This window comes from Dermacentor andersoni, chromosome 3 (assembly GCF_023375885.2).
Source record: "Dermacentor andersoni chromosome 3, qqDerAnde1_hic_scaffold, whole genome shotgun sequence".
Classification (NCBI taxonomy): Eukaryota; Metazoa; Arthropoda; class Arachnida; order Ixodida; family Ixodidae; genus Dermacentor; species Dermacentor andersoni.
The window spans coordinates 4,080,642-4,100,062 of record NC_092816.1 but is presented as its reverse complement, the minus strand read 5'-3'; the positions used below and the strand labels follow the sequence as shown (position 1 = coordinate 4,100,062).

General features: G+C 44.5%; 1 long non-coding RNA gene across 1 annotated transcript; it reads right to left on the bottom strand.

Annotated features, from left to right (window-relative positions):
* Window positions 1–10,307: 10,307 nt before the first annotated feature.
* On the bottom strand, window positions 10,308–17,973 carry LOC129382159 (uncharacterized). The gene is made up of 3 exons (XR_008610247.2): window positions 17,542–17,973; window positions 16,327–16,419; window positions 10,308–10,554 (listed from the first exon to the last, which is right to left on the bottom strand). It is a non-coding gene; the product is annotated as an uncharacterized lncRNA (long non-coding RNA).
* Window positions 17,974–19,421: the final 1,448 nt, after the last annotated feature.

Sequence of the window (19,421 nt, the reverse complement as noted above, 5' to 3'; positions counted from 1 at the left end):
GCCAACCACCCATCTCGATCTAGCAGATTTATCTTTTATGTGACAAGTCTGTGTTGTTTTCCTTGCAGCAAGTCATTTTACATGTGTCTGCAAAACATTGGCCCTTCATTATGTTTGTTTTTTCTACAACTTTCATGTTTTTTTTTGAAACAATTTATTTTGCATTTTTGGAAGCTCTTCATACAGCAGCCATTATTTCTTGGAAAGCTTCTTTGCAACGAGGCTGTAAAGTTGTTGATACACTATTCAAGTATTTTTTTTTATATAACGTTAGTAGCCTTGCATTTAAAACTTATCCTTTGTCCCCAATAGTTAGCTCTATTTTGCACTAGTTGGTTAAGATGTAGTACCTAAATATATGGAAATAAATATTGCTACTACAAGTACTCACATCGTCGTGTCACTATTCAATATTTGACACTTACTATTTTTGTTCAATTTCTGTTTGAAAAAAATTAACATTCGCCCACCTCACAATGCACGAAGATGCGCCCAAGCCATATTTGTGATGTAAAAAAAGAGGTGAGGCATGCAGACAGGACACAAGAGCAGAGAAGTGGACTTCTCTACTCTTGTTTCCTGTCTGCACACCTCACCTCTTTTTTGCATAATGAATCCTTACCAAATAGCTCAACTTTCTGTCGTTCTAACCCATATTTGTGCTTTCTGAAGTCTTACTTTGCTGCATATAATAGTGGCAAAAAGCAGCTTTTCAGAGAGAACTTGATTTTGTTGTTCTGTGTATTCTGTTCTTCTGCCATAAGTATAGTGAACTGATAACTATTCGCATACACACAGCCTCTCAATGGAACAGACATTTATTTGATACACATGAATTTGCACCCTGTTCATCTAGATTTCAAAATTATGCTGGTTGTGGCTAGCCTCCAGTATGTACAGAAGCATGTCTATGATGTGGTCTGAGGGTACATGTGCAGTGCTACTGTGAAGCTAGTTATAGTTCTCACAGCAATGCACCAAGTAAGGTTGTTGCTTCATTGTTATAAAGAAAGACAGCATCAGCTAGGCTGTAAGGGCAACAAAAATGATTGGTGCAATTCACCAAACATACAAACAGAATATAATATGACCATAATGCCATGTGCTAGTTAGTATATCAAGTGACTAAGAGAATGATGTAAGGGCTGTTTGGTTAATCTGGTTTATTTGTCGTTTTAAAACACAGGCTGTGAAGGTAACTTCAACATGTCGAGGTTGTCAACATGTCTAATTATTTACGAAATTGGGGAGATGGCAGTGAGACTCCCTGGGAAAGCAATACCTCAGTTGTACTAATGGTATGGCTTGATTATATAATTTCATCATTGCTTGTTTAGAAATATGATGGTGAGTTAGAACCTATGAAATGCCACTACAGCAAGGCTGAACATCCATCTTTACTTCTCAGAGGCTTAGAGTGATAAACAGTTATGCTTTAGAGCATATTTTGGTAACAAATATATGCCATCTTCATTTCAGTGGAATGGAAAGAGGTGATTGAGCACAGCCATGCTATTGTAGCATGCATGAAGGAATACAGGAGAGCCTGGGGGCTAATATATGTTAATAGAGTTAACAAGTAGCTGTGACTGGCAAGATTATTTTGCTCCACAGAGGATGCTGCAGTAAGGTTTGTGCAACTGTAAGCAATACGAGAACGAGTGAAAGATTACTTGTAATATATGGATTTGTATGGCAGATGAGAATGTGCACCCAATTTGCCACTACGCATTTTATCTATTTTATGTTCAGCACAGAGTGTGAGTCACTATGGCTTCTTAACTGGAAATTTCTGCGTTCCGTTTCACAGTGTTTATGGGGCTACCTGCATTCATTTGACTACTTATGAAGTGATTGGATAATAGAACATGCCCACATCACAGATTTACACAGAACAGAATATGAATTCATCATAAAGCTCCACCCGAGAAACTGTCTGTTGGTTATGAAAACAAAAAATGGCAACAAACATTCCCTTACTTTCTTGTGCTGCCCCGTAAATGCTGCTAATTAACTAATGTCTACGATGCAGACATTCTGTTCTTTCATTAGGGGCAGGTGCAAGTTGCCCTGACACAATGAACATGCATTCATTGCCTACAAGCTACTGCATGTTGGAATTGGTGTTACAGCAGGCATGGTAAATGTTCTCCCCTGCTTGTGTCTTGTGCACCACATGAGCCAGCATTTCATTTCATTGTCGTGTACCTGTTTAAGCTGTTACTGATTCAGAAAGGCAAATATAAAACGACTTACTACGTCAACCATTTCACATGCAAGATCACTGCACTCATTGCAAAGCCTATTAGAGAGTTTTAGATCAGGAGGATGCAATCGTTGAGGCTCTAAGTACTAGGGGGCCCCAATGCTTGTGTCCCCTTAATCTAGATCTCTATAGTCGCTTGATAATCTTGCTTTGCTTTGAGATGAAGTACACATACTGTGCACCTATTTGTTAGTCTATGCACTTCTCTTTCTTTTTAATGTGGCTGTGCATTAGCTAGCTAGGTTGTCACTACATGAATGAGATTAGGGCCATGCCTAACGCTATCAAATAACATTCCTTTGCTATAGCTCACTGACTGTGCAAGCTTCTTTTTTATCTAGGGAAAAGAATAAAAAGAGAATGCATGCATAAATGATGTTGATAGCAGCAAACGGTCTCAAGGCAATCATCCTTGATTGTCGCCATTGCTGAGAGAGCAAGCATGCCTGTATTCACTTTGACCACAGGCTGTACATTGTTTAAATGCTGATAGAGGTATGGATAAATAGTGAAGGGGCAGCAGATTGGCCACCCAGGCCTTTATGCATGGGCATTGCTGCCTTGCGTGCCCCATAAACCTCTGTCATCTCTTAAGGCATGAATGACATAACACTACTTCTATTGGCAGGGACATCTTTAGCAGCAACAAGAAATGTAAACATTAGGTGAATTCACGCCTATATGGGGTGTCTTTTCAGCAATATGAATTAATATTTGTTTTCATGCAAACATTCTTCTCTTGAAAGCATATCTGACAAGCATCTCTGCCTGAAGAAGTAACTGTGATATGTACATATCACTATTATGTATGTCATAATTGTAATCAATTGCTCAGGACGTACTGATGGCTAGTTGTTTAGTCATGACTTAACATGGCAGTGCACTTTGAAATAATGATGTAACATAGTATGAACAAATGCTAGCTCTGTGCGCTCATGTACGTTCATTCGGTGTTACATCATTGTTCAGAAGTGCGATGCCATATTACATCATGTAAGCAATTGTAGGCTCACTATTAACTTGACAGCTACTAAAGAGACCTCAGCAGCAAAGTGCAACTAAATCAACAAGCCACTTTTGATGATTCACATGCGTGCTCAGTGACGAAGTGACTTGTCAATCAACACAGCTGTATTCTGTGATAATAGAACCATCTGTATAGGAGTATGTTAATAGATAATGCTGCGGCGCTTCAGCAGGCTACGCTGTTGCTGTGACAGATCCCTTGCTCATTGGCTTAGATACACCTGTGTGTTCATGTATGCACGTTCTTCCAAGCTGTTACGTACAGGGTCTGGCCCCATCCGTGAAAGGAATGCGCATTGGTTGGTGGCAGAAAACAGACCGAGTTTATTTTCTACAAGAGATGCAGATGAGAGCCGCATGTGTTCGAGGGGGCAAACTCTCAGTCCCTGTCTAGTGGCCGAGATGCTGGGGATGATGGAGAATTCTTGGAAGTCGACTTGGGGCAGGGTCGCTTCCTGTTTCGTCTGCACTGGTGCCTTGTCCAGCCGAGGAGTGGTGGTGCATCACTTGTACACAACATTTTCCTCCCTTCTCAGATGGAGTCGCCTTAGTGATCCGGAGGGTGTCGTTACCGCTGCGGGCATGACTCTGCAGTTGTGTTTGGCACGGTCTCAGGGGCAGTGCCAATCTCTGGTTTGGTCACCGATGATTGCGAAGGCTTCAGCATTCCTGAGAGAGTGGCCTCTGACGACGTGGAGTTATCTGCTTTTACCCCAAGCATAAATGGGAGCGGGACACTGCTCGCGGTTAGCGTACAGCCCTTATCCTGTGTCGCCGCATCTTCTGTGGGGTGTCTCAAAACACGGGGCTTGATGTGGTCACATTGTCATTGCACCAACCTGTTGGGGCCCTTAATGAGCCACGATCTATGGCCTAGCTTTTCCAAAACCGTTCCCTCTGTCCAGATCGGATTCCCTCCGAAGTTTCGAAAGAAAACTGCTTGTCTGACAGCGAGTACTGTCGACTTTGTGTCCCTGTTGCAGTTCGTATGGATTTTGTTCGCTTTTACTTGGGGCTGAATGCACGTGAGAGCTGTATCCAGCTCACGCCCGAACCCAAGTGCAGCTGGCATTTCACCCGTTGATGTGCAGATGGTGGTGTGTTGCTCTAGAAAAAGTGGGCCAGCCTACATGCGAATGTTCTGTCCTTGTTTTTGGCTAATGCTCGTTTTGTATCAAAAGCCATCCTTTCTGCTTGGCCATTTGTTGTAGGATGGTACGGTGTGCTTGTTACATGGGTCACTCCATTTTTCTTTAGGAAGCTCTCAACTTCTGCTGAAACGAAGGATGGCCCGTTATCAGTCACAAGCTTTTTGGGGAGCCCAAAAGCTGCGAAAAGGTTCCGGAGTTCCTCAATCAATGTGGCAGACTGTGTATTATGCATGGAGCACACTTCCAACAATTTGCTGTATGTGTCCACAACAATTAGCCAGCATTCTGCCTTCTATGGGACCAACGAAGTCTGCGTGAACTGTGTCCCAAGGCGTTCTGGTGCATTCCCATTTGGGCACTGGTGCCCTGCCTGGTGCCCTTTGGTGTTGACAACAAGTTGCACAGTTTCTAGTGAGCCGTTCGATATCTGCGTCAATGCCTGCCCAACAAAAGTACCTTCGTGCACATGCCTTCATGACCACAATTATATGGTGGTTTGCAGGTGCGAGTTTAAGAAGGTAGTTTCTCGCCTTTGTTTTGGAGTTACCATCCGGGAGCCTCTAACAAGGCACCCTTCCTGCACTGAAAGCTCAGTCTCCAGTTTCCGGCATGATGAAAACTGTTCTTTTGGCAGTTTATGAACTTCACCATTTGAAACAGCCTCCAGCACTTGGGACAGAACTGAGTCCTCTCGAGTCATTCGTGTTAGTTGACGCGGTGAATGCTCAAAGCTGAGCATGGTACCCAACATGAGCACGTCTCTTGGGGGATAAGGTTCAACTTGTGCCGGTAGTGAAAGTCAGCTTAGAGTGTCTGCATTTTGGTGCAGTAGGCCAGGCCTGTACAGCAACTTCTAATCATACGTTGCTAGTTTAAGGCACCATCGCGTAATCCTTGATGAAAAGACTCGGTGTACTTGCTTTGTTTCACTCACGATTCCAATCAATGCCTGGCGATCTGTTATGGTCACATGCCAGCCAGCTATGTACTTATGAAAATGACTGATGCTGTAGATTACTGCTGCACTTTCTTTGTTGAGCTGGAAGCAGCTCTTTTCGGCACTTCCCAGTGTTCATGAACTGAATGCAATGGGCGCCTCTCAGCAAATAGCATCTTCCCGAGCGAGGACGGCATCAACTCCGTACGGCGATGCGTCCACAGACAAAAGAAGGGGCTTCGTCCCGTCGTAGTGAGCGAGCACTGTAGATGCATGAATCATCTCCTTAAGTGCCTCGAAATTGTCTTGATGCTTGCTCTTCCACTTCCAGGGCGTGTTTTTCTTTAGGAGCCTATACAATTCCACCACGACCATTGCTCTGTTCTCCAAAATGCAGTCGTCAAATGAAATAAGGCCCAGAAAAGCCCTTAGGGATGTCTTGTTAGATGGTTTGGGTGCTTGAAGTATAGCCTCAACCTTTTTCTCGGTGTTGCAAAAACACCACTGCCATCAATTCGATGTCCCAGGAACTAAACTGACGTAATTCCGAACCTGCACTTTTCTTTCTTGAGGCGTAAGCCTTTCTCAGTGTCTCGACAGAACCTGATTCAGACGCTGTGCGTGCTCATTTGCACTATTCCCGTTGACAATGATGTCGTCAAGGTGAACACTCACCCCTGGAATTCCAGGTATCTGTGTCTCCCTCAGGCACTGGAAGATAGCTGGTGCAGCGGAAATTCAGAACGGGGGGCATTCCACCCTGAATAGTCGTTTTGTGGTGTTCACTGTGAGCAGTGTTGCTGTTTCTTCATCAACTTTCAGTTGTTGATATGCTTGATAAAGTACCAACATTAAAAAGAGGGTTCCACCATGTAGGTTTGCAAACACTTCATCTGTAGTTGGTAGCAGGTAAGATGCCTTCTTCGCTGCTGCATTAACAGTAACAGTATTAACAGTACTCCTATAGTCACCACAGACATTGAGTGTACCGTCGGTCTTCTGAACAAGTACCAATGGGGTTGCCCATTTGGTATGCTGCGTTGGTTTTAGGATGCCTTGGGGCTGTAGATGGTCAAGCTTATGTTCCATAAGCGCCTGCAGCGCCACTGAAATCGGACGAGCCTTGCAAAACATTCCTGTCGCACCGTCTTCGAGTTCCAGGTGAACTAAAGGACCTGTATAGCTTCCAATGTCTTCCTTGAAGACATCTGGGTGTCATCCCACGACCTCTGTAATTTCTAGTGCTGGCTCTCCAACGTGGTTGATCCCCTTCACCTGAATTTGAAGTGCCAAAAACCAATCTCTTCCTAGGAGGTTGCACCCGGTGCCCTTCATAACCAACAATGGCAGCAGATAGTCCTTTGATCTCAACATCACATGAACTTGTGCAGAGCCCAGTACGTGTAATTGTTTACCTGACCATGTGCACAAATCGAGCGGCTCGCATGAAAACCACGGAGTGTTTTTCTTCCACCTTCTGTAGTCCGTGTCCTCGCTTATCAGGGAGCATGCCGCACCTGTGTCCACCTCAAACTGGACTGGATTTCCCTCCACTATCAAGTCCACGAGGGACTTGGGGCAGTGTGTACGTACACTATATGTGTGCAGCTTGCAGCAGGATTTGCTGACAGGTGGTGGTTTGGCACTGTGTGCCCGTAGCTGCTAGTTGTCAGAGCGTGGTTCCGTGTTTTTCTTTTTCTTTGAGATGCAGGCATGCTCGACGTGACCTTCCTTGGAGCAGAAACGGCACTCGGCTGTCTTGAATTTGCATGTTTCAGGGTCGTGCAAGCCGTCGCATCGATAGCAATGTCGCGCTGACGTATGCTTGCCTCCTGGCTTGGTTTGCGACGTCCTGTTAATTTCCCCCGAGTTTGCCACTCCTTTGATATCTCGCTGATGCCTTGACGCACTTTCCGCTGACAAGGCTAAGTCCACAGCGCATTGAAATGTCAGGCTTTTTCTGCGAACAGTCTCTGCGGAAGATGTTCGTCCCAGACGCCGCGGACGAACCTGTCCCGCAGCATCACATCTTGGGACGGCATAGTTCGGTTCGCCGCTGAAGCGGTTGTTTGGGTGTTAGGTGACGTCGTCGATATTGTAGCCGAAGGCAGCGCTCCGAAGTTGCAGTCGGCTGTCAAGGTTCCGAGGGCCGCAGCGTAGCTGCTGATCGACTCGTCTGGCCGTTGGTCGGGTCTTTGAAACACGTACCGGCTCTAAAGCTCGGATGTCCTGTTGTCGAAGCGACGCCTAAGAAGTGTCACTAAATCATTTAAGTTGACTTCTGCCGGGATCTTCGGCGCTATCAGCGCGCGCACACGGTGTTCGAAAGTGTCGGCTCAACACGGCTTCGTCGCTGACGTCGCTCGCCACGAAGTAAAATCGAGGCGCTGGATCCACGATTCCCATGATTTGCCCGAGAAAGGCTCGACAGCGCCGTGCATTCGTCCTGTAGCCACGGTCGAAAAATTATCCGCTTCGCAACTCCTGCCTCATCGCCAGTGTTACGTACGGGGTCTGGCCCCATCCGTGAAAGGAGTGCGCATCGGTTGGTGGCAGAAAACAGACTGCGTTTATTTTCTACAAAAGACGCAGGCGAGAGCTGCATGTGTTCGAGGGGGCAAACTCTCGGTCCCTGTCCGGTAGCCGAGACGCTGAGGGCGACGGAGGATTCTCAGAACTCGACTCGGTATGGTGCCGCTTCCCGTTTCTCCGCGCTGGTGCTTCGGTCCATCGCTCCTCGCCTTTCAGCCGAGGAGCGATGGTGCGTCGCTTGTCCACAACACAAGCATTCGCTAGCACAGCTACAAAAAGTGCGCCAGCGCGCCGTACACAACCGAGCACATAGTGACCTATGTTGTCGCAACATTATGCGGTAGCAATAAACAAATAACAAAAAAGCGGCACAGGTAAGACGACTGCACAGTATTCCAAAGGTGGGTCACCACGTCAATGCCACACATGCAGCACAGAATGTGACAGTGCAGGAGTCGCGTTTTCACCACGATGCGGAAGCTTCAACCTACATCGACAAAAATATACTAGTGTCGTCTGCTGTTGGCGATAGTTGCCGACTTCGAAGTGTTGCTCTGCGCACTGCCGAATGTTTGCCAGCTTTCAACAGACGTCGCGACCCAAACCGAAGTGCGGATGCAGGCGCATTCGAACCGCTCGAGCTAAATAATAAAAAAATAACTAATAACACAGCAAACGTAATAGTAAAATTCTGGCACGGCGCGAAATTTTGCTGGTCGCCAGCACACGAGACTGCCAACTCGCTGATGCATGTTGCCAGTTGCTGGCTACCTATCTGGACAACCAGAGGGCGCATGCGAAACGCACCGCATCATGCGGTTTGAGCGTAAATGCAATTTTGTGACCGATCGCGACGACCGCCCGTTTTTCACGAACCGCATGCATGCGGTGCGGCGTGCGGCGATGGGCGGTTTGAGCGTAAATCGGCCCTTACACACTCACTCCCGCACAGGTTGCACTGACCACTCCAAGGTGAGAGGGTTTTTCGCGGACACGGGTCTGCCCCGAGCAGGCGCCTCTTGATCGCAGAGTTGACCCCGCAGACAGTCACCGCCGCGTCTGTCCATTGACTGACGACTTCTACGGCCCGTGAGACGGCGCCGCAGAACATATCCTTCTAGGAATTCCCCTGCTCCAATCGAACCGTGACGGCGGCGGCGACTCCACAAACAATACTTGGCCCGCCGACTGCGTCTAGACATCTCGGCGCCTCACGGCAGGGGAAGCGGCGCATTGTGGTCCTTATAGAGCGAGTCGTCGCAGCAGACATGGTGGCGCCGAAGGGCTGCTGACTCGGCGCATTGATGTTTTCACAAAGTGAGTAGTCACAGCAGACCTGCCGGCGCCATTCCCACGGTCGCTTCCCCGAAGATCGCCAGCTCCCGCCGGTCAAACGCACCAGTGTGCAGGCACGCGCAGAGCCGGGTTACTTTTGTTTGTTCATTGCTACCCTGCTTTGACATGATTCCATGCTTGAGACAGGCAAAAGAATTCAACAAGATAACAAAATCTCAAACGAAACTGGACTGACCCAAAGTAGAAATATTTATTCCTTATTTAAATGGCGCGCCAATCAGTGTGCGTCGGCGGCGGCGCACAGACGTCTCGGCGCACATCTCTAGTGCGGCGCCTCGAAGATTTCGCTGCACTTCAAGCTGACATAGTAACGCTGTTGTGAAGGTTGTAGAGGGAATAATACACGACGAAGCGCGACATGTATTTAGATACCGCTTCTGTCGCAGTGGCACATACAGGAGACTTGGCCGAGAATGCGCACATACCTACGTGCCCAAGGGTCCAAAAATGGGGCAGCTCGGTATAAGAAATGAAGTAAAATCAAGATAACCGTTGAATATCATGCGCTGCTCCACCATGTGTGCTTTACAGAGATAGATGCCCGTGAGCCGACAACATGAGTACACTGTAAAATAATTTACACCCCTAAGGGTTTTTTTGAGTGTCTATAACTAACCCCCTAGCACCCTAGAAAAAGCTGGGTTTTATAGGCAATTACACCCTTATGATGGTTATTCTATATTCCAATAACACCCTATCCCTTGAGGGTGTTTTGAAGAACATATTACCCTTCGACCCATGGGGTGTAAGGGTGTGATCAGGAATATATTACCCCTTCACCTATCGGGTGTAATAAGCAATATAATAGCCCTTGCTATAAGGGCGTTGAAGTATGGCATGTTGAAGCGGGTACACATGCACTTCATTGTATGTTTCGTAAGTCTACAGTCACGCTAGCACACAAAAATGTTATGTACGGTGTGCATACAATACGTAATGTGTTTCCAAATGCATGGCATAGCAACTTTGAGAGAAAACACATAATCACGTGTGAGTGTTCTGCGTGAAATGGTCCCATTTACCACAGATACAGGAAGAGTGACTGCATGGAGGGTCATTTATTCTAGCCACCTGTACAATATTTATAGCTTGCACTATGCCTTGTATGTGGTGACAAGTCTTGTGGTCGTTCTACACTGAAGAACAGTCTTATTCAAACCAATGTTCCAGGGCACAGGCGAGGCTGGTGATGCCTTTGTGTAGCTCCATTCCAATGTCCTATGGTGAGCCATCATAGATGAAGCCATTTCTTCACTGATCGCTGTAGCCATCTGCTTGTTTTCTACCTGCAAAATGATTTGTTGCAATTTAATGTCAGGAAAAGTACACGAAACATGACAAGCAGCGCTTCCCTGCATCATTCACTTTAATATTTCAAGATCACATGAAAACAAGGATAAAGAAAACAAGCAGAGATAGTGCTTACTTCCAAGAAATCGTTATTTCGAAAGAATAAGGCATTTATTCTGCCACATCATGAATGTAGGAGAGACAGGCTACACAATTATATGAGGGCAATTCAGAAATTATTGCCTCCGAGCCCACTACTTTGCCAATATTACTGCAAACATTTTGAACTCTTTATCATTGATGCACTTATGTTTATGCTATTGAATGTCGCCTCACCTTCTCGTTCCAGAGTAATCGAGCAATTCATGGCATCGAGTGGTGACGTCCAGTTGAAACAGTAGGCTGTAATTGAATTTCTGACTGTGGAAGGTTGTGCGCATATCAACATTCATCGCCATCTGACTGCAGTTTACGGGGATGCCTGTGTTGACGTCAGCACTGTGCAGAGGTGGGCAAGGACTGTGAAAGACCAAAATCCTGCCGCATCAAATCTCCAGAATCAGCACCGAACTGGATGGCCCACAATGGCTTCTGATGAGGGTCATGAACATCAGGCAGATAAGTTGACTCGGGGCAATCGCAGGATCAAGCAACACCAGATTGCAACAACACTCGCCATTTCCATTGGCTCAGTGAACCACATCATTAAAGACCTGCGTTACAAGAACGCTTGCGCTTGTTGGGTGCCACGGCAACTGATGACTGAAATGAAAAAGTTTAAGCACAGCCAACAAGTTCAAATCTTCTTGTAACCCAGGAGGTTCTTAATTATGTAGTTCGCTGAACCAATGGAAATGGCGAGTGTTGTTGCAATCTGGTGTTGCTTGATCTTGCGATTGACTCGATTCAACTCGTCTGCCTGATGATGATCCTCATCAGAAACCGTTGTGGGCTGTCCAGTTCGGTGCTGATCCTGGATGTTTGATGCGGCTGGATTTTGATGTTTCACAGTCCTTGCCCACCTCCGCACAATGCTGACTTCAACACAGGCATCCCCGTAAACTGCTTTCAGACGGCAATGAATGTTGAAGGGCGTAGAACCTTCCGCAGTGAGAAATTCAATTACAGCCCGCTGTTTCAAACGGACATCACCACTGGATGTCATGCACTGATCGATTACTTTGGAACGCGAATAGATAGGAAGATGGGGCAAGTGACATTGTATAGCTTAAACATCAGTGCATTAATGATAAAGAGCCAAAATATTTGCAGTACTACAGTTTGCAGTAGCGTGTTTGGAGGCATTACTTCCTTAACCGCCCTCAAGCTACAGCAATAACACTGGGCAGTTTGTTTTCGTGTGTGACATCTGACCCAAAACTACCCTTTAGAATGTGCACAAATAAAGGTGCTCGTGTTGAGCCCAATAAATTGCTTACAAATATATCAATCCTTTCTTACGCAATAAGTTTACAATGAGAAGCCACATCATCTCACTGCAACTTTTCGCTACAAGCAAGTTATATTGAAAATAAGGTGCAGCCATATGCTTCGCTATGCATTACAGGGTAACCATCAAGAGGTACTTTGACATTAATGCCTTGTTCCCAAAACCAATAGCTTAAATGCCAAGCATTATTTCACAGGAGGTGGTGGCCACAAGGCAAAAACAAATTCGCAAAGTTTACGTGCCAAAACACTGACCTTACACTCATCGGTTAATATAACACAAGGCATTGTTGTTTTGCCTGCCTCCTCAGGAATATACATTGTTAATAGGAGTAGAAATCAGCATTTTCACAGAAGCTTGCTCCTTTAACAAGAGGCACAAACAATGCTGTTCTTCAGATTTCCCAGGCAAACAATGCAAGCATCACTATACTAAGCATCACTAAGCTGACCTTTATTTTTTTCTTAATCTCTGACCTACACAGTGGCTGCTAACAGCCCCTCTGTCAGAACTATTCGGCATCTCTACTACAAAGAAGCCTTACCTACACCTTCTGACATCATCATAGCCATCTTCACTAAGCAAGCACATAATCCTGCTGGTATTTTTATTGCAGAGGTTTTTCACTAATGATCTTCCAAGCAAGAACACTTTAGCATCTCATCATTTAGATGCTTTTAACTGGAACAACAGTGAATCCAAACTTAACAGAACTTTAGCTATTTTAATCAAAGCACAGTGAAAGCCTTTCATGTATCAAGTTTGTCATCTGCTTTCACTTGATCTTGCTGGTTATGAGTTACACTGAGATCAAACATTCTAATGGCCAACATCTTTCATCTGTGAAGCGCAGAAAACATTAGTGCACTTGTCAGTGTTGTTACGGCATTCTTAAATGTGATGATTAGGCTGCTGGCTGTTTAGCACTGTAGTAGCATTGTACAGGGTGATCATTTTTAAGTTTTATGGAATTTTACAAAATGTCCTGTGGCAGATGGCATAATTCTTGTCCTTGAGCTAGATTACTTGAAGAGGTGGACATTACTAGCATGAGAAATCGAAACACATGTTCAACTAAACAAAAAAAAATCACTAACTTCGTAACTAATTATTTTACTGCACATATTGCAATTTATGAATTGTAGCTAATGAGCTTGGAAGACATATGCAGTTGAACTTCCAGGCTGACACCAGTTTAGGAATGTATTCCTGATAAAGACCAATACACAAGGGTGTTCCAGTTACTTTTGTGCATCAGTGCATTTTTACGGCAAGTTTGATGGTGCATATCTCCAAACTGCTGTCATTCTGGAAATCAATTCCAAGTGGATACACCTTGTAATCTCACTGGCTATGATTCGTAAATTACAACATGTGCTTCATATATGTGGTGGCACTGGCAAACACTCCCAGGGTTCTACTAGGAAACATAAATACCTAAGAAAGTGGATGGGTAAACGGCGCCCACGGTAGCTCAATTGGTAAAGCGTCGCATGCGTAATGCGAAGACGTGGGTTCGTTCACCACCTGCGGCACATTGTTCTTTCATCCACTTTCCTTTCCATCAATTTATCATTTCGTTATTTCATTTATTAATCACAAGTAATTTACCCTAACTTGTTCTTGGTGTCAGTGTTTGCTGGCTTCTTAGGATGTGATTAATAAACATCGGGTTCCTCAGTTAAGCCCCTTTATTTTCGTTTATATGAGCCATAAAGTAATTCATTCGAAAGATAATGAATAAATTTTTGTTAATTAGTTTAATATGTTTCGATTTCTCAGGCAAGATATATCTGCCTGTTGGAATATTCCTGCTCAAGGACTAGAATTATGCTATATGCAACAGGGCTATATTTAAAAACTTCACAAAACTGAAAATCATCACCCTATATAAAGACAGTGTGAATTTAAAAACAAGCTTCAGTGAACCTTATTGAATCAGCAAATGGCCAGTGTAACTAGCCTGATCATCCTGGAAATCTTTTGTAGCTTATAAGCATAGTTTTTAAATTCCATATATAGGAGTGCAATTTTTTCTTGAAATCAGCTTTTTCTTTTTAACAGCTAGCATCCCTGCCAGTTTGCTCAAACATAATGTTGCATGACTTCAACAGTACTTCACAATCATACCTTTTTCTGCTCACAGTGTCTAGTGATGTGTCTTTAGCAGCTGAGATAATTAATGCCCATGCAGATAAACATAAGAAAACAGTGCGATAACTGCCAAGAAAATGCGATCATGGGTTTTGTTTACAAAAGAGCATGTGCTCAACCTTCTGCCAAGTTTGTTCTCCATGTCAGGCTAGTACGGAACTTGCACAAGAAGCACCTTTTGCATTTTGCATCCATGAAGATATTTTATATGGTTATGGTGGTGTCGAAACATGACATCAACCATAAGACTTTAAACTATTTTATGAAACAGTTATTTGTACAAAGATAGGAAAGGCGCCAATTTTGAATTTATCACATTTGGTTTAGAGTACCATAGTATAAATGGCTCAACTGGCACAGGTACGCAAACGGGCTAGTTGGTATTGGTCGATGACGTTAGACAATGTGAACTCGACAAAGGATGGAGAAAGAGGCGATAGCATTTGTTCCATTTCTCGCCACTTTTGACGTCCTTTCTACAAGTCTGCACTGTCGAACATCATGGATCAACTAGTACAGCCTGAAACAAATGTCATGAAAGAAAACTTGGCTTTCAACTTCGACAATTCTGCCTGTAAGGTATTATGGTTTCTTTAGAACTTATTTGTTTGTACAAAGTCAGACCCATCAAGTAAAGCTTACTGAGAAAGAAATGAACAACATCAACACCACTCAAGGCACATGCATCAAAGGAGTCAGAGCATCATATACATTACCTTTAAGTGCAAGAGTATTCTTTTTCTTAAGCAAACTGCATTTCTAGTATCTTAAAAGCCTATATATTCATTTGCCACAGTTATGGGAAAATCACAACATGGAAAAATATGTGTTGATGCAATTTCAACTGTTATGTACAACAACAAAAGGTAAAGCACAGGTAGTCTCACTGCTCCTCTGTCTAAATGACATTCAGTTTCATTTGTCGTGTCCACTCCTATCCTGATGGCAGTAGAAACAGGAAGACAGCAGCGTGGTTCAGAAACTAGACGAAGGAGCTGATATCCTAGCTGACATAAAGAGTAAACAAGGGAGCTAGCTGGTCAGGCCATGTAGTGCAGACTTGAGACATCATTAACTAGCGTGAAAAAGACAACGGACGACAGCTAGAAGCACACAGGACAGAACTCTAGGCTTCAACTGAAATTTTGGCTACACAGAAACAGGATTCAGGGGATGCGACTATGACGCATGGAAGCAACATTCATCCTTCCTTTTCCCGGCCTGACACAGGAGGTATCGGAGCAAATCGATGGACAGGTTCATTTTGAGATACGAACATTCTTTTTTGGCAAGAGCCAAGGAAGGGGTGCTTACACACCTATCACCCGCTCTTTGATGCAAAGTGCTTCGAATATTTTCATGTCGACCTGCCTCTAGAGCCGCCTGGGCAGATGAGTGCTGTGAAACTTCTCAGTGCATGAGCACCTACAGCAATGATTGGCCGGATGGCCACCAGCCACTGACAACTGCCCTATCTTTGTTCCTCTAAGTGGTCGTTTAAACACCGACCTGTTTGGCTTGAGGAAACACAGGGCAGCCGTAGTGGCTGGTGGCCACATGGCCAATCATCGCCATACGTGCTCATGCACCGAGCAGTTTCAAAGCAATCGTGTGCTCAGGCAGCTCCAGAATCAGGTACATAGGGAAATATACAAACCACTTTGCATCAAAAAAGCGGGGAATAGGTGTGTAAGCACCCGTCTCTGGCTGTTACCAAGAAAGTTCGTAAGTGAAATTAACCTGTTCATCAATTTGTTCCGATAGCTCCTATGTTGTTTCTGTCTGTCGAAATTCTGTGTAGCAAAAATTTCAGTTAAAGTCTAGAGTAGAGTTCTGTCTTATGCGCTTCTCGATGTTGTCTTTGTCACGCTAGTTATTGATGTCTCAAGTCTGCAATGAGCACCAACTAGCCCAAGTGCCTTCTTCAACCATGTAATGCATAGGGCAGATAACCGGTGGCACATTCAAGTTACAGAATGGATGCCAAGGGAAGAGAAGGGTAGTCAAGGATGGTAGAGAAGTAGACTATCATGAAGTCGGAAAATTTCCAGGCTTCACTTTGAATCAGCTAGCGCAAGACAGAGGTAATTGGAGCTCACTGGGAGAGGTCTTCGTCCTCTGGTGGGAAAAAATATGTAGGCAAATTGTGATGAAAAAAGTATACCTGTCGGCTCAGACGTCTTCACTGTCTTTTCAGCAACGTGTAGGCCCAAGACAGCCAGTCGGTTCCCATGCAATTGCTTCATGCTGACTGTAACTGCATGGGCACAAGAAAACAAACCACCATTAATGCCACCCGAGATTGACCACTGAATAAAAGAACCTCTAAAAACTGCAAATACAATTAAGCATTTACCAGCTTAATACATACATATATAAAGGCCAAGAATAGTTACAATAACCATACGCTTTATAACTAGACATTAAAATAAGGTAGTGAAACGTACAATAACCGTGGGACGTTCAGTGCAATTCATTTCAAAATACTGTTGACCACTGACATGACGCCTTAGGCAGGGTTCAGTCACACAACAAGAAAACATAAATAGTAGTAGTAATAAGCATGCCTGCGTGAAACCAAGACAAGAGTTCAAGGACGAGAAAAAAATTGGCTTCCTCAGAGCACTTATTTATACAAAAAGATAAATTTATGAACAAATAGCGCAACCACGCGTTCATCCGCAACAGCACGAGAGCTTCTAGAACAAACGAGCCCAACTTAAAACGAAGGATAAGTACATAGCCGGGATGGTCGTGGTTCTTTTGTTTTGCATTAGTTCTAGTCATGAAAGCACAAGCATTGCATTGCAAGCTACCTGCGCCATTACCTATCACGTGACCTCCGACAAAAAACAAAAAATAATACAATTGAGTACAAGTACATAAGCGACATTTAATACGGTTGTCACACTGCACACTTTTGGTCGCGATCGATCCTGACGAATCGAATTTCTGGGCGCGTTTGGCTTCGTTGCACAGTCTGCGGACGGGAGCCAATCGCGGTCGAAAAGTTCCATCCTGAGCGGGCTTGATCGTGATCGAAAGTGGCCCTGTGACACCGGTATAAGTCTGCGCCCATCTTTGGTAACAGAATGAACCAATTAGTCAAACCATAGTATTATTTACCTGCCTGCGCCGAATACTGACGCGTAGCAGTGCTCAATTCTCTGCAACTCTAGTTGAGGTCACGTGAACAATGAAACATTCGATTTTTTTTTTCTTTTTCACATTCGGTGCCCGTAGGCTACGCCTGGAGTACAGATACTACACTCGCATCCAACACACCCTGTGCTGTCCTTTAAAAAAATTACGCGAAAATTACAACCACAATGACGCACCATAAAAACGCGATGCTGAACGTGACTACGTACGTACGTACCCTTTATATGAGCAGTCCATGCGCCTTGCAAAAGGCCCTCCGTTTGAAGGCGGAGCGCTGTCACGATGTGTACTCTGGGCACGCCGTTTCGTTTACGTAGTGGATGGACCATGTTGACGATGCATTCCGCCGAAAAACAAAACGTCCACTTCATCACTCTTCAGGCCGAATGGAAGATGTTTTCTCCTTCACCACGAATGACGGCCGTCGTAGGCATAGTAAACACACTGTCACAAAGAAACACCGATGTCGTAGGCCGCTGCTGCCTTTCTTTCTCACGCATAATCGCGTCGCCATCACTCTGGACGCTCACTTCGCGTCGATGAGCGCAAAAGTACACGAAAACAACGAGGTTAACGAGGTGGTACAACCTAAACGCAGCAAAAGACAATCTAATTACTCACAACTTCAAGAATGTCACGGAGAACCAACATAACACACATGCACCCGGCGGCCCGCCGCGAGACGCAGGAAATGACGTAGCGGCGACAGCGGCGACACCCGTCGGGGGAAGTTATTTCAATTTCGGTTTCGTTTTCAAGGCATAAATACAAATATTTTTGTAAACTACATGTGTATATTACTTTCCAAGCTATTTATTTTACGCTACCTCTAAGCCATTTTCTGTGTTTACGGGTAGCTTCAGTGGAAATTTATTCGCAGAAACATTGGCTGATTTTAAATCAAATGGAATGGCAAAGGTGGGCTGGTAACTGCGGGTAAGTGAATTCATTTTCTATATATATATAAATATATTGCTTGGACGTTCATTTGTAAAGAGACGTGGTCCTTCCTGATTGTATAATATGCAGAGGTATTTGCGAGTCTGTCTTTTTATTTATGCACAAAGAAAGAGAGAGAGAGAGAGACAAAAAAAGCTTTAATTGGCATTTTTAAAAAGTTGACAATGCTCATATTTCTTAACTGGTGTGCTCACGCAAATTCTAAATAGCTTGGGCGAACGACAGATGTAGAAGTACTTGCTTAATAGCTTTATAAACGTATAGGCGATACCACGAAATTTCATATGTGCAGAATTACACGAAAACCTCAAGTTTGCAAGTACGAAAAGTCTTTATTTGCGTGGTGTCGTGAATGTGCAATCGAAGCGAATCCAGTTCTCGTTTTTTTTTTTTTTTTTTTTTTTTTTAAGAGCGGGTGAGCGAGTGGGGCCGATGACCGCTCAAACGAAAGAACACATATAACAACGGGAGACGGGCGAGTCTCGCGCAGGTCTGCATATGTCAAGACATCGCGAACGTAATTGGCAGGTGGGCAACTGCGCGCGCACACTTGAAAAATGCCTCGCCACTGTTCCGTGAACAAAGATGGGTCTGCAAATGCCCCGCCAATCTCTGGAATCTCGTTATATCTACAATGATTGGCTTAATGTCCTATTCATGCATGCAATAATACTGTCTCCAATTTGGGAGGGGAAATATTTGAGTAAATAGCGCTGTTAGGCGGTGTTGTAAATACTGTATGCATCGCAAGTTGTACGTTGGTTCTCTATACTTTCTCATATTATTCTCCCTTTCGTTTTGAGCACTCCGTTCTGGCAGCTGTTTGTAAGCCAGTAGAAATTTCCTTTACTATACAACTACAAACTTAATAGTTTTTTTTTTTTTTTGTATAGCCAGCTTCGTAAATTGACGCAGACGCGATGCCATGAGCGTTTTGCACGGCTCTTTCTGCAGATGCTGCTTGAGCAAAGCATTGTGGTGGGTGAGAAGGCTGAAGTTTGCAAACGAACCTACCTTGTTTATAAACGTGAGAGAAGTAGAACGAATTGAGGTTATTGATTCGGCGAAAAAAGGTCAGGTGGGGTCAAAGCTTCCCGAATTGGCGTATCTTTTTTCCGCGTATGGTTCGTCGCGCCC